Source organism: Pteropus vampyrus, unplaced genomic scaffold, assembly GCF_000151845.1.
Source record: "Pteropus vampyrus isolate Shadow unplaced genomic scaffold, Pvam_2.0 Scaffold56, whole genome shotgun sequence".
NCBI lineage: Eukaryota > Metazoa > Chordata > Mammalia > Chiroptera > Pteropodidae > Pteropus > Pteropus vampyrus.
Window position 1 is genome coordinate 6805095 of NW_011888837.1, and position 11513 is coordinate 6816607.

The 11513-nt window shown below is 35.4% G+C and overlaps 2 long non-coding RNA genes across 3 annotated transcripts in view; both read left to right on the forward strand.

The window, feature by feature from the left end:
* LOC111739988 overlaps positions 1 to 6041 on the forward strand; it is a 55329-nt gene extending 49288 nt beyond the window's left edge. The window contains exon 5 of the long non-coding RNA XR_002780436.1: positions 5868 to 6041. This is a non-coding gene — a long non-coding RNA (uncharacterized LOC111739988). The remainder of the gene's footprint in view (positions 1 to 5867) is intronic.
* A 3860-nt stretch (positions 6042 to 9901) lies between these two features.
* The window catches only part of LOC105292381, a 4585-nt gene continuing 2973 nt past the window's right edge, over positions 9902 to 11513 (forward strand). For both annotated transcript variants that reach the window (XR_002780416.1, XR_002780417.1), the window contains exon 1: positions 9902 to 10039. This is a non-coding gene — a long non-coding RNA (uncharacterized LOC105292381). The remainder of the gene's footprint in view (positions 10040 to 11513) is intronic.

Sequence of the window (11513 nt, forward strand, 5' to 3'; positions counted from 1 at the left end):
AGTATTGGATTAGATGAAACCTCTGGTTACTTGTATTCCAGCTTGAACTGAGCTAATATTTATGGACAGGTTCTTAAAAGCCACTTTAAAAAACCATCACTGCCCCCCTCTTTTTCTTTTTGCTATTTGAAAATTGTTTTTCTTTCACGTAACCAAAATTCCTTCTTGTGAAATTAATTCATTTTGTGGAAATAGAAGTAGCTATATATTGGACACTTTATTAGATGGGTGCCTTATGTTAATTCACTCAATCTTCACAATAATGCCCTGAGGAAAGTTACTAACTATCCCCATTTTACGGATGAGGAAGCTAAGGCACAGAGAAATTAAGCAATTTGCTCAGGGCTGTGCACCTTATACACTGTGAAGCCAGGCTGCCAGTTCTGGAGGCCATCCTTTTAACCAATAAGCACTCCATTCCTTGAGAGAGAGGACATCTTGTTCATCCCTGTATTCCAGCACTACGTTACTCCATGCCTGGCATTTAGTAGGCACTTAGAAAACATTTGTAAAACGGAACACTTTTGAACGCTATGTGTCTCGCTGTTTATTTTATTTCACTTCTCATCTCTGCAGCCAGATCCACATCTCATCCCATGTTATCTGGGTAAGAACTCCTCATTACTTTCTCTCATTCAGTCTTCGGTTGATACCAGTTAAAAGTAGTTTTGAAATGTTCATTTTATTCTCTTACTGAAAAAAATCTATGGTGGATTCTCATTACTTCTGAACTCTTGTGTCTAGCATTAAAGGTCTAGCCTGTCTTAATTCATATCTCCCACAGTCCTGTACACGCACCCGTGTTGTCATAGAATGCCTTATAATTTGACATTTCTCCCTATCCATAGAGTATTGAATGTTTATCCTTTCCTGTTGTGTGCTCCTGAGATTTTCGGCCTCATCTAATCTCCGCCTATGATTAAAGCTGTTGATTCTTTAAGGCTCAGATCATATATTAACACTTTAGCAACATGTTATCCATTGATTTTAGTTGACTTTATTTCCTCGCTCTTCTAAATTTTAATAGTAATTTACCACATTCTGTTTTATATTAAATGCCTTTATCTTTTCCCTCTTACTACATTATAAACCTCTTTAGAGCAAGGATTGTATCTTACTTTTATTAAGAACTGACTATGAAATAAACAAGAAAATTCATGGGCATAGTTGAAAAACTGTCTCCAAATATTCAGAATTTTTCTTTCTTGAGGGCTATTTTAAGAAATTTGGTGCCACGGAAATATTAAACAATAGTAGAAAGGGACTCTTGCCATGATTTTAATATCTGCCTTATTTTACAAATAAGAAAACTGAGGCATTTTCTTATTGTTGAGACATCCTGAATGCCAACACCAAATGCTCACGATGCCTTAAGCTCAGCCTCGAGCCCTATTCTCTATATGATGTTGCCTCACTACATTTTTGAAAGATGAAAAAAAATTTATAACAACAGAATAAAGGGTTTTTTGGAAGTTTCCAGATTGCATCAAGCTATCTTTTCATAGACCTTCAATAATTTATCCACGAGAAAGAGACTGAAAAGGATGGTAAGAGTATTAAGGCCCTGATGTTCTAACTATGGTTTGAATTTTTAATCAATTCTGACTAATGGTTTTTTAGAGATTGGTTATAAAAAAATCACTTCCTGATGTTGAGTCTTGGTTTGTACTTGAACTTTTTTTGATATCCATTATGTCGGTTGACACTCTTCCTCATCCCAAAACAAAATAAAAACTGTCAGGTATCTTGAGTAGGTATTATTTCCCATTTTATGGGTAAAGAATCTCAAAGGAAGCACCTCTGTCAATATTAGGATTGTGACCTTAGCCAGACGTTAACCAGTAGAATCCTCCAGCTCTCAGATTGTGGATTTCAGAGTAACCTGCTTCCTCAGAAGAGAGTGACTCTAACTTCTTGAAGTGTGACTTGGCGATGTCTCAGGTATAATTTTATTAGCAGTGGAGACTGCAAGTGACAAATGCTAATAAATCTGAAGTCGATGCTGCAGAACCAGCTACCACGGCCAACGAGCCGTGGCTTGGTTCAGCTTGGTTTCCCCATGCACTTTCAGTTGATGGCAATGCCATACTTTAATATGTCCAGTTATGCTACTGATGGCAATCTGTTGTACCTTCTTAAATGAGGCACCGATGCCCACAGGAGCAAGTATTCGCAGACACTGAAAGAGTAGAACTATTTGGGAGAATATGTGATCATGACATGGAATGACATTGAGTACTGTTTCTCCTAAAGATGCAGGCAGATGACTTTCCTAAGGTGTGCAACATACTTGCCTGTGTTTATATGTGGAAAAAAACAATGATTACAGAGGGAGCAATACAGTGAAATTTGGTTTTATACCTTGCTGTATATTTCATAGCATGTTCATTCAGCACAAAGAACATTGCAAGTTAAAGCCCATACTACTCACACTGGTATTCAAGATTCCTCCACAATCTAGCCTACCTACCTTGTCACTTTTGCCACTTGTTCTTTCACATCCCACCTGCTCCAGTAAACACAGGCTGTCTACTGCGATTACAACATGCTGATTCAGCAAAATTCAAACAAAATATTTGTTCAAGGTCCACCATATGCTTGGAATTTTACTAGAAATTATAGAAGAAAGGAGAAGTCATTGCTTCTGTCTAGTAATTGGAAATATAGTGGAAAGACAAGCAAGTACATGAGTGAATCTAATATTCATTAGATGGAAAGGTAAATTGGCATTATATGAGAATATTAAAGAGGGGTGTGTGTGTGTGTGTGTGTGTGTGTGTGTGTGTGTGTGTGTGTGTGTGTTTAAAGCAGTAGGTGTCCCTAAAGATTTTGAACAGGGAGTAAATGATCAGAACATGGGGTGGGCATTATGAAGGATGAAGTGAAGAGGCAGATATTAAAATTAAGGAAGCCATACTTTAAGTAAGTTGCAATAGCAGTTCATGTGGGATATAAGGGCCTAGAAATAATCACTGGCAGTAGAAGTGAAATGGAAGGGTTGGATTCCAAAAACATTGTAAGAAGAATGCCATTATATTGCAGTGGTTAAGCATATCAATACAAGAGTCAGACAGGATTTGCATCCTGTCTCTGTTATTTATTAGCTTTGTCATCTTAAATGAATTAATAAACTGATCTATGCATCAGAATCCTCATCGATAAAGTAAAATTATCTTGACACTCAGAAGTATGTTTTGAGTTCAAATGAAATAATCTCTGTAAAATTCATTTGTGACACAGAGCACTCAATACATGTTAACAGACATTATTATTACGAATGAGTTTTAAAGAAGATGGCTGAAGAATTTTATCAGAATATCCTCCACTCGGCTTTTTTTTTAAGATTTCTTTCCACTTTCCTCTTTGCCTCGTTGGAATCTGCCCATCTTGGTTGCATTTTCACTATGTAGAGTTCCTTGAATAGTCTCGTGCACAGTGATCTTTCCTGTGTCTGAGTTCCCAAAATATCAGTTACTTATACTAATCGTTAGACACTATCATATGCCCCATTATGCTGTTAAAATTTTACTCCTTTCCTTATTTCAATTAATTTATTAATTCTTTAAGGGTTGTTTATATTACTTTGTATCCTCCATTACACTTACGTCAGGTTTCACATTAGACTATGACAAAAATACGTTGATCAATTAATTTTGATTAATATATCAATTCCTATTTACCAGAATTCAAGTAAATTGTAATGCAGATTAACCAGAGAAAACAATTTCACTTGGGGCTGATTTCTAGAGTCCAATTCTACTTCCTCTGATCAAGGTCTTTAAGAGAACAATAAAGTAAGTTAAAAATATTCCTGCGGAGTGGCGATAAAGGCTGGGCGCCAGTCAAGCAGCGGTGCTTCAACCTGGGCCTAGCAGGCATAAGGGCTCTAACTATCTGAGGTATAAAGCAGGAAGCAGTATATTCTAGAGACTATGCTACTGTAACCCACAGCAAATACTTGAATTGGGTCCAAATTTGTAGGGCAAAGATATACTTTTCAACAGTAGCTAATTTTTATTCCACATATCACTGTATTCTAAAAAAGGCTTAAAATTATTTTTTTCTGGCATGGGAGGCAGTCTCACTTTAAAGAGTCTCTAATTTCTTTGAAAAAATGGCAAATGCTAAGATGCTTCTGTAGCAGAACTAGAGAAAAATTAAAGATTGGCTGAACTAGATTTCCTCTCAATCCATAGAGTTGGTTTGTTTGGCCTTGTATTAGTAGAACTGCATATGTAATTTTACAAAACAACATATGGAAGATGTTGAGAGTATGAATGTGTATGTGGGCTATAAAGGGCATCAGAGGAATTTTGCTTTGAAACATGTACTTTAATATAGATTAACACCGTAGAATAGAATGTCTTGAAATTATATTGCAGATGTCTGCTTTTAATAACTTTATTAATTTTTCTTAAATGATCTAAGCAGCATGCTTAACAAGTTATCAGTTTTTTTGTTCAATGTAGCAACTTTCTTCAATTTCATTTAGTATATTTTAAAACTAGTATGTGATTGTGTAAGGAAAGATATCACATAAAAGGAATTCCATGTAAAATTGAACTGGCATGGCTCCTGAAATTGTGTTGAAATATCCAATCTTGTATCAGCCTCCCTAAGTATATTGATTTCTATTCTGTGAGCTCTATTAGCACTGCTGTGCAACAAGATAATTATACAAAGAAGATATGACTGACTGATTCCTGTTCAATTTGGGTTGGAAATGCTAAAAATCTACAAAACAAAATGGTGGTAGACCAAAGTGAGAGGGGATAAGCAGCTGCTAACTAATGTTAACACAAATTTTAGGTGTATTTTCTATAAAAACACACAAATGCTTTATAACAGTCTTGTTTTAGTTGTATCATTGCATTATCTGTGATTATATAAAGGTGTGTGTATATAATGTATACATGCTTATGGTATATTTAGTGTATAATTTGTATTGCATACATGTGCATATGTGTATATATATACATATTTCATATGCCATATATTTTATATGCCATATCTTTGGCATCGACTGTAATAAAAGTGTTATGTGCAGTTTCCAAGTAATATGATTTAAAGAAAAAATTGCCTGCCTGCCACTTCATCTCTCTCTCTCTCTTCTTATAAGATGAAACTCAGATTAGATCTAACCTTATCCAATGCAGAGAACATCCCAGGAAATGGAAGAGTAACAAGAGATCTGTAGGGAAAAAGCTTCCCCACCAGCCTGGAAATACTCGCCCGTGGACCTTTCACTAAGAAAGGAATAAAATGTTATATTTTTTTGAGCCATTGAATTTGAGGGTCTTTTTGTAATAGATGATTGAAATATACCCAAAGTAATATATTTGCCATCTTGACTTTTTTATTTGTACACATTCTTCCCTTTTCACTCATGTTTTCTCAAAGCTTTTTTCATATGCATCTCTCAACATAAATATTTTTTAAAGCATGCAAAATCATCCCTAATTGGTAAAGAAACAACGTAAGAGGTACATTTATAGGTTTTTACTGTTGACATAGAAAATCAAAAACACATTGCAAATTCCGCACTTTTCTCTGTTCATTTCTTCTTGACTGTGTTGATGCTAAAGATAACATACTTGAAGGTGAGATAGGACTTAATTTAAGGGGAGAGGGAAAAGGAGAGGATTTCCATTTAAAAGCAATTTAAACAGAGATAACTATTCTGTCTCTACTGGTGAGTTCAGGAAGGCTTCTTATAGCAGACAGACTTTGGTCTAAGAAAAAAAAACCACTCAGATGACCTTTTAAAATTAAGTCAGTAATGGTCCCTTTGTTGTTTTGGGGGAGAATATAATTGATGTTCTTTTGATTTAATAATGCATGGTACCTCTTTCATTACTCTTTGGTAGGTTTAAAAGCTGCTGGGATAACTTGGAAGATTTGCATCAAGACCAAGTTGCCTTCAAGGAGTACGAGTGTGGTAACAGACATTTTCACTTTAAAGGATCAAAATTAGAATGTCTCTAATGAATCTAGATGGCCTAGACTAAGAAAGATATTCTCTGAGCTTTTTTATCTCTACATTATGCCTTCGTTTTTAAGATATGATCATTTATTAATTTTTTAAAACTCATATTGACATAGTTGGCCATAATTTTCTTCTACACCAAGGCATCATTTTCTTAGTAAGAGTTCTTCACCTGTCATTTTTTCCCCGTTTTTGCACTTCTATTGCCTTTTAGGTGTTAAAATATTTGGGCTAAAATGTTTACATTTTTCAGTGCAACTGAACTGAGAATATCCTCTATTTAGCAAAATTTCCTGAGCTTATCAAGAGCCTCAGTAACTGTGTTTTCTCAACTAAAAATATTATTGTTTACAAAGGAGAGTCAATTGAGTGTAATTTTAATTTTATTAATCATTTTTAAATGCCAGCAACTATATTAAAAAATTAAAAATAATACATTGAAAAAATATGTTCTTCAGAAAAATGTGTCCCGTGACACAGTGTTAGAGACAGGTGCAACTAAGAAACTACATAAAGAATGTGGATATGAACCAAAAATAATTACTTTTTTTTGATCATCTTCACTCATTTCCTCAACACCCCTCAACTCCCACCTCTGGCAACCACCAATATGTTCTCTGTTTCTGTGAGTTCAATTCTTTTAGATTCCACACGTAAGTGAGATCATACAGTGTTTGTATTTCTCTCTGACTTATTTCACTTAGCATAATGTTCTCAAGGCCCATCCATGTTGCAAATGTCAGTATATCATGTTTATTTTTTAATGTTCAGATAATATAAAGACATTTTGATTTTTTTTTAATGTACACAGATATGTTATTTTTATACTTTTAGCAAGAATTTCATTTTGAAAAGAGCTGTTGAATAGAAATATTTTATTTGGACAGCTAATATAAAAAAACAAATTGTAAGTCAATATATATATTTTGAAAATTGATATGATTTAAATGACTTTTAGTGTCCTATTTCATTCTCAAATATATCCTGGTTATAGAATTCTTATATGTTTATACTCCCCAGAATGTATGTGTCTGAGAGACTTGGACTCGATGCAACACCAAAACAAGGAGGCTGGTTTCAGGCATATTGTAAAACTGCTTTGGGAAACCCTTCTGAGCCCCTTACCTAAACATAATGAGTGTTCTATACATGCTTGGGTGCTAATTAAGAGTGCTCTGTCAACAAAAGGGTGTAATATTGAGCGCTCCAGGCCTCCTGTGGCAAGGAAAAGACATAGTTGAGTAGGAATCTAAGACTAAAGAGCCTACTTTTCCCCTCTCCACTACCCCAACCCCTAGATGCTGCACTAAGAAACTCACCGGATGGGCAGAGGTCTCTCATCTCTCTGTCAGTAGCCTCTCCTCATTGCATGAATTCTTTCTCAAGATGTTCTTTTGTTCTTCGTGTAAAGAATGCTGCTGGGACAGACCATTGTCTTTTCTGGATTACATTTGACACATGCCGGGTTTCCAAAAGCTTTATTTCACTTCCTGCTCTCATTTGATATGAAGCAGTGGAATAAGGAGGCTTTTCATACAAGCATAGAAGTAAGGAGATGTGAGCCTATCACTTACTTATTCATTATAAGGATACTTAAAAGGATAGAATGTTTGGAGAAGAAAAAGAAGTCATCTTTAATAAGAAGATCTTAAACCAGGCCTCTTTTTCTTATTTGGTAGGTACTATTAAAGGAATCTGAAATGGCAGAACCATTATATTCCATGAAAAGCTATTTTCCCCCTAGTAATTTACACATCTCTCTTCTTTACACCCACTTTGAAATCAATTAACAGATACTACTTATATGTCTACTTCTTCAGAGTTAACTCATTTGTAAAATCAGATGTTTCTATGCTTTCTTGCTTTCTTTATGCAGCTCTGGCAAGCCCTTTTCCAACTAGTTATGTGACGTTTCATTCTTCTTAGTAGAGAGGATGTGATGGGAGAATATGGTGGGAGAATATTCACAGCCAAAGTTTAGGCAATTAAGGGAATATTGATTTCAATATGTAATCACTGAAAAACTGGATGTTTACATCAAGGGTCGAAATTTTGAGCAAAGTAGAGATGACTTAACTTTGGGCTTTTCTATCTAGCTTCATTTCCTTATTTACCTTTAAAAGAGAAGAACTGTAGTAGCTTGCTAGGGCTGCCATAACAAAGTGCAACAGACTGGGTAGTTTAAACCACAGAAATTTATTTTCTCACAATCTGGAGGCTAGAGGCCTGAGATCAAGCTGTTGGCAGGGTTGGTTTCTTCTAAGGTCTCTCTTCTTGGCTTGCTGATGGCTGTCATCTCACTGTGTATTCCCATAAGTCTTCCCTGTGTGTGTCTGTGTCCTAATTTCCTCTTCTTATAAGGATTAGGGCTCAGTCATGTTGATTAGGGCCAACTCTAATGACCTCCTTTTAACTCAATTATCTCTTTAAAGACCCCGTATTTAAATAGAGTCACATACTGAGGTACTATGAGTCAGAAATTCAATGTATGAATTTTGGATGGACATAATTCATCCCATAACAAGAACTATGCCTATTACTTTTGTTTTTCAATAACAGTACTTTAAAAATAACATTGTTTCTCCTTCTTGCATTTTAAAAGTAATGGAACATGTTTAAGATTGCAGGACATCTACATAGGTAGGTATAAATCTTGTTGGCATTTTAATTTTCTCCCTGGAAATCTTGTTTCCAAGTGCAAGTACTAGAGGTTCTGGGAGCTTTTTTCATTATTGCTGTCCTTATGAAAGCAGCTGTTCAATGAACACAGCATATTTTGTTACCTCATCAAGAAGCAGAGGAAGATTATGTTATGATCAGGTTCTGTATGGCTGTAGTCAATGCTTTCCTGATTGTCTGAGCCCCAGTGATTGATTTAATAGGTCTAGTCCAGGGCAGTTACTCATCCCTGATATTTGTCCAACTCAAAGCCCCATGTTATTTATGTAAACGATGCTTTATATGCCTTCTGTGAAGATAAATCCAAGTTGACATAACTGTTTAAGAGATGAGTATGCCTCCCAATTGGGATTACGGTCACAGAATTTATCTATATCAACTTTTGTGTTACTTCACTGGCAAATTGGGAGCTTTGGAGGATAAGAGGATAGGATATGATTGGGAGCAGCTATTTTCTGCTCTGAAGTTAGTATTTTGACATTTCAAAGGACTGTGCATCTAGGAAGACTTCAGAACACATACAAAAACAGGTTGGGAACAGATGATTTATCTTTAAAAAATGAAAATACCTCTAAACCATGGGGGGAAGTCTTCAACCAGAGTCATTTAGATATACTCAGCACTTGGAAAATATTCTTATGTATTATGAGTTATGCATTTAGCTTTGGCCAGGGATTTTTTTTCTTTTATATGGTAGCATATGAGCCTTATGTGTCCTTTGCACATGTGATTGTCAGAAGATTAAAGGGCTATATGTGATTTTGGAAATGGATTTGAAAATGATGGAGTGAAGTCTGTGAATTTCTCCCTTCTTTTATCTAAAAGCCAAAAAAAAAAAAAAAACCAGGCAGTTGGGGGAGATAATGCAGACTTGATCTCTGATAGAACTGGAAGATATCAAAACAATAATAGCAAAGCAGGCAAAAAGGAACTGCTGAAAACAATAAAGGCTGACTGGGACATATGGACATGTAAAGAGAAGACTTGCATAGTGACAGAGCTCAGCAAAAGCTCAACACGAATCTCTCAAATTAAGTATGCTACACTGAAATATAAAATAATACATATTTTATTTGTAATAATGGGAATAGAGAACATCTCTGGATACTTGAAAGTCAAGGTTAATGTAGGAATCCCATGGACGATCCATAGTTGCCCAAAGTAAACTCTGGTTGTGGGGGTCAGGGGAAGACAACCCTTTATATTGTTAACAGTGCTGCAGTTTTTAGCAGGAAAGATATAAAAGCTAAAATAACTCATTCACACAGGCAACTCTGTCATCAGCAGAATTGCTGGGAGCAGCCTGCAACACAGCCTTATCCACTCTCCAACCGAAACCTCAAATGACAGATGGGGAGGATGCGTATTTGAAAGGTGAGTGATGATGATAACCAGCATAGGCTCTAAACAAAGCTATTACAAAGGAAAACAAAGAGATGAAGAAACAGAAAAAAATAACAGGTGAGGAACATTGACCAAGAAAAATGTACCATGGAGCAGATAAAAATTATAACCCCATGTCATCGAGAATTAGTAAAACAACCTTAATGAGACAATCATCACTGAATATGAAAAGGACACAGTAGAGATTTAAGAGCTGATGAAAGATGCCCCTCCAGATACACGCACTACCCTCCTTCACCCTGATCTGTGCCCCAGGAAGCTGACCTCTGGACTACAAAAGGTTTCCTTTTGTAGTTTCTAGTTGAGCTTAGCTAACTGATTGTACTAGTAAAAGAACAGAGGAAGAGGGGAGAGTAGGTCAAAGTATTTATTCCCTTGACTCTCACTCTGGGGTCATGCTAGGCTGGCTGAGTCCTGTGACTAGTAAGGAGCTCCTTTGAGGTGGCTCTCTTTAGGTTCCAGTTACCACTCCTTCTCCTTGCCCCTTCAGACCTATAGGTAGTAACAGTTGCCCAAAGGGTACTGCACTAACCTTCGTAGATTCCCTACATTCTGTCTTCACCTTTGTAAACAATCACTTTATTCATTTTCTTAAGTTTGAATGTGCCATTTCTCTTCTGCAAAGTTCATAACTGAGAAAATGATAAACTGGCAAAGCTCAGCAATGAAGTAGAAGGAAAAAAAAATTAAATACTATTGAAACGAGACAGATTGGAAGCAGCTCAAAGGAAAATAGATTCTTCTGAAAATACAGGCACAATTAAGAGTAGGAATTAGAAAAGATATAAAATGAAATTAATATAGCATTTAAAAATAATATAGAAAATAGGCAAATAATTGTCATAGACAAATATAACCAAAATAATGTAAACAAATATTCAAAGATATAACTCCAGATAACTTGCCAAAAATAAAATACTTAAATCTACAGATGGGGGATGCATATGCCATATCTAAGGGGAAAAAAATAACACAATGATTGACACCAAAACACATCCTAGTAAAGTTTCATATATAGAGAGAGTCTATAACCAGATAAAAAGATCAAGAGACTTGAAAAGGAAAAAATGCAAGATAGCCTTAGACTTCTTTGTATCAATACTCAAAACTAACTGTGGAACAATTAATGTCAATTAAGACCTTGAAGAAAGAGTAATTCAAGAATCTTTATACCTAGACAAACTGCAATTGAACTTACAGGAAACGATTTGGAACACACAGAAACTCAAGGAATTCTGGTCTTTGAGTTTTGTTGTTTTTTTTTTTTTTAACTTTGGTCATTCTTTAGTAAATGGAGAGACTACAGCAAGAGGATTGACGTGAGAATTGAATTCATTGTCTCTGGAACTATATTAAAATAAGTGTGAGAATTATGGTAAAATTAGAAATGTAAATGTTAAAAACTTTGACAATATAAAAATTATTCAACAAAATTGGAGACATA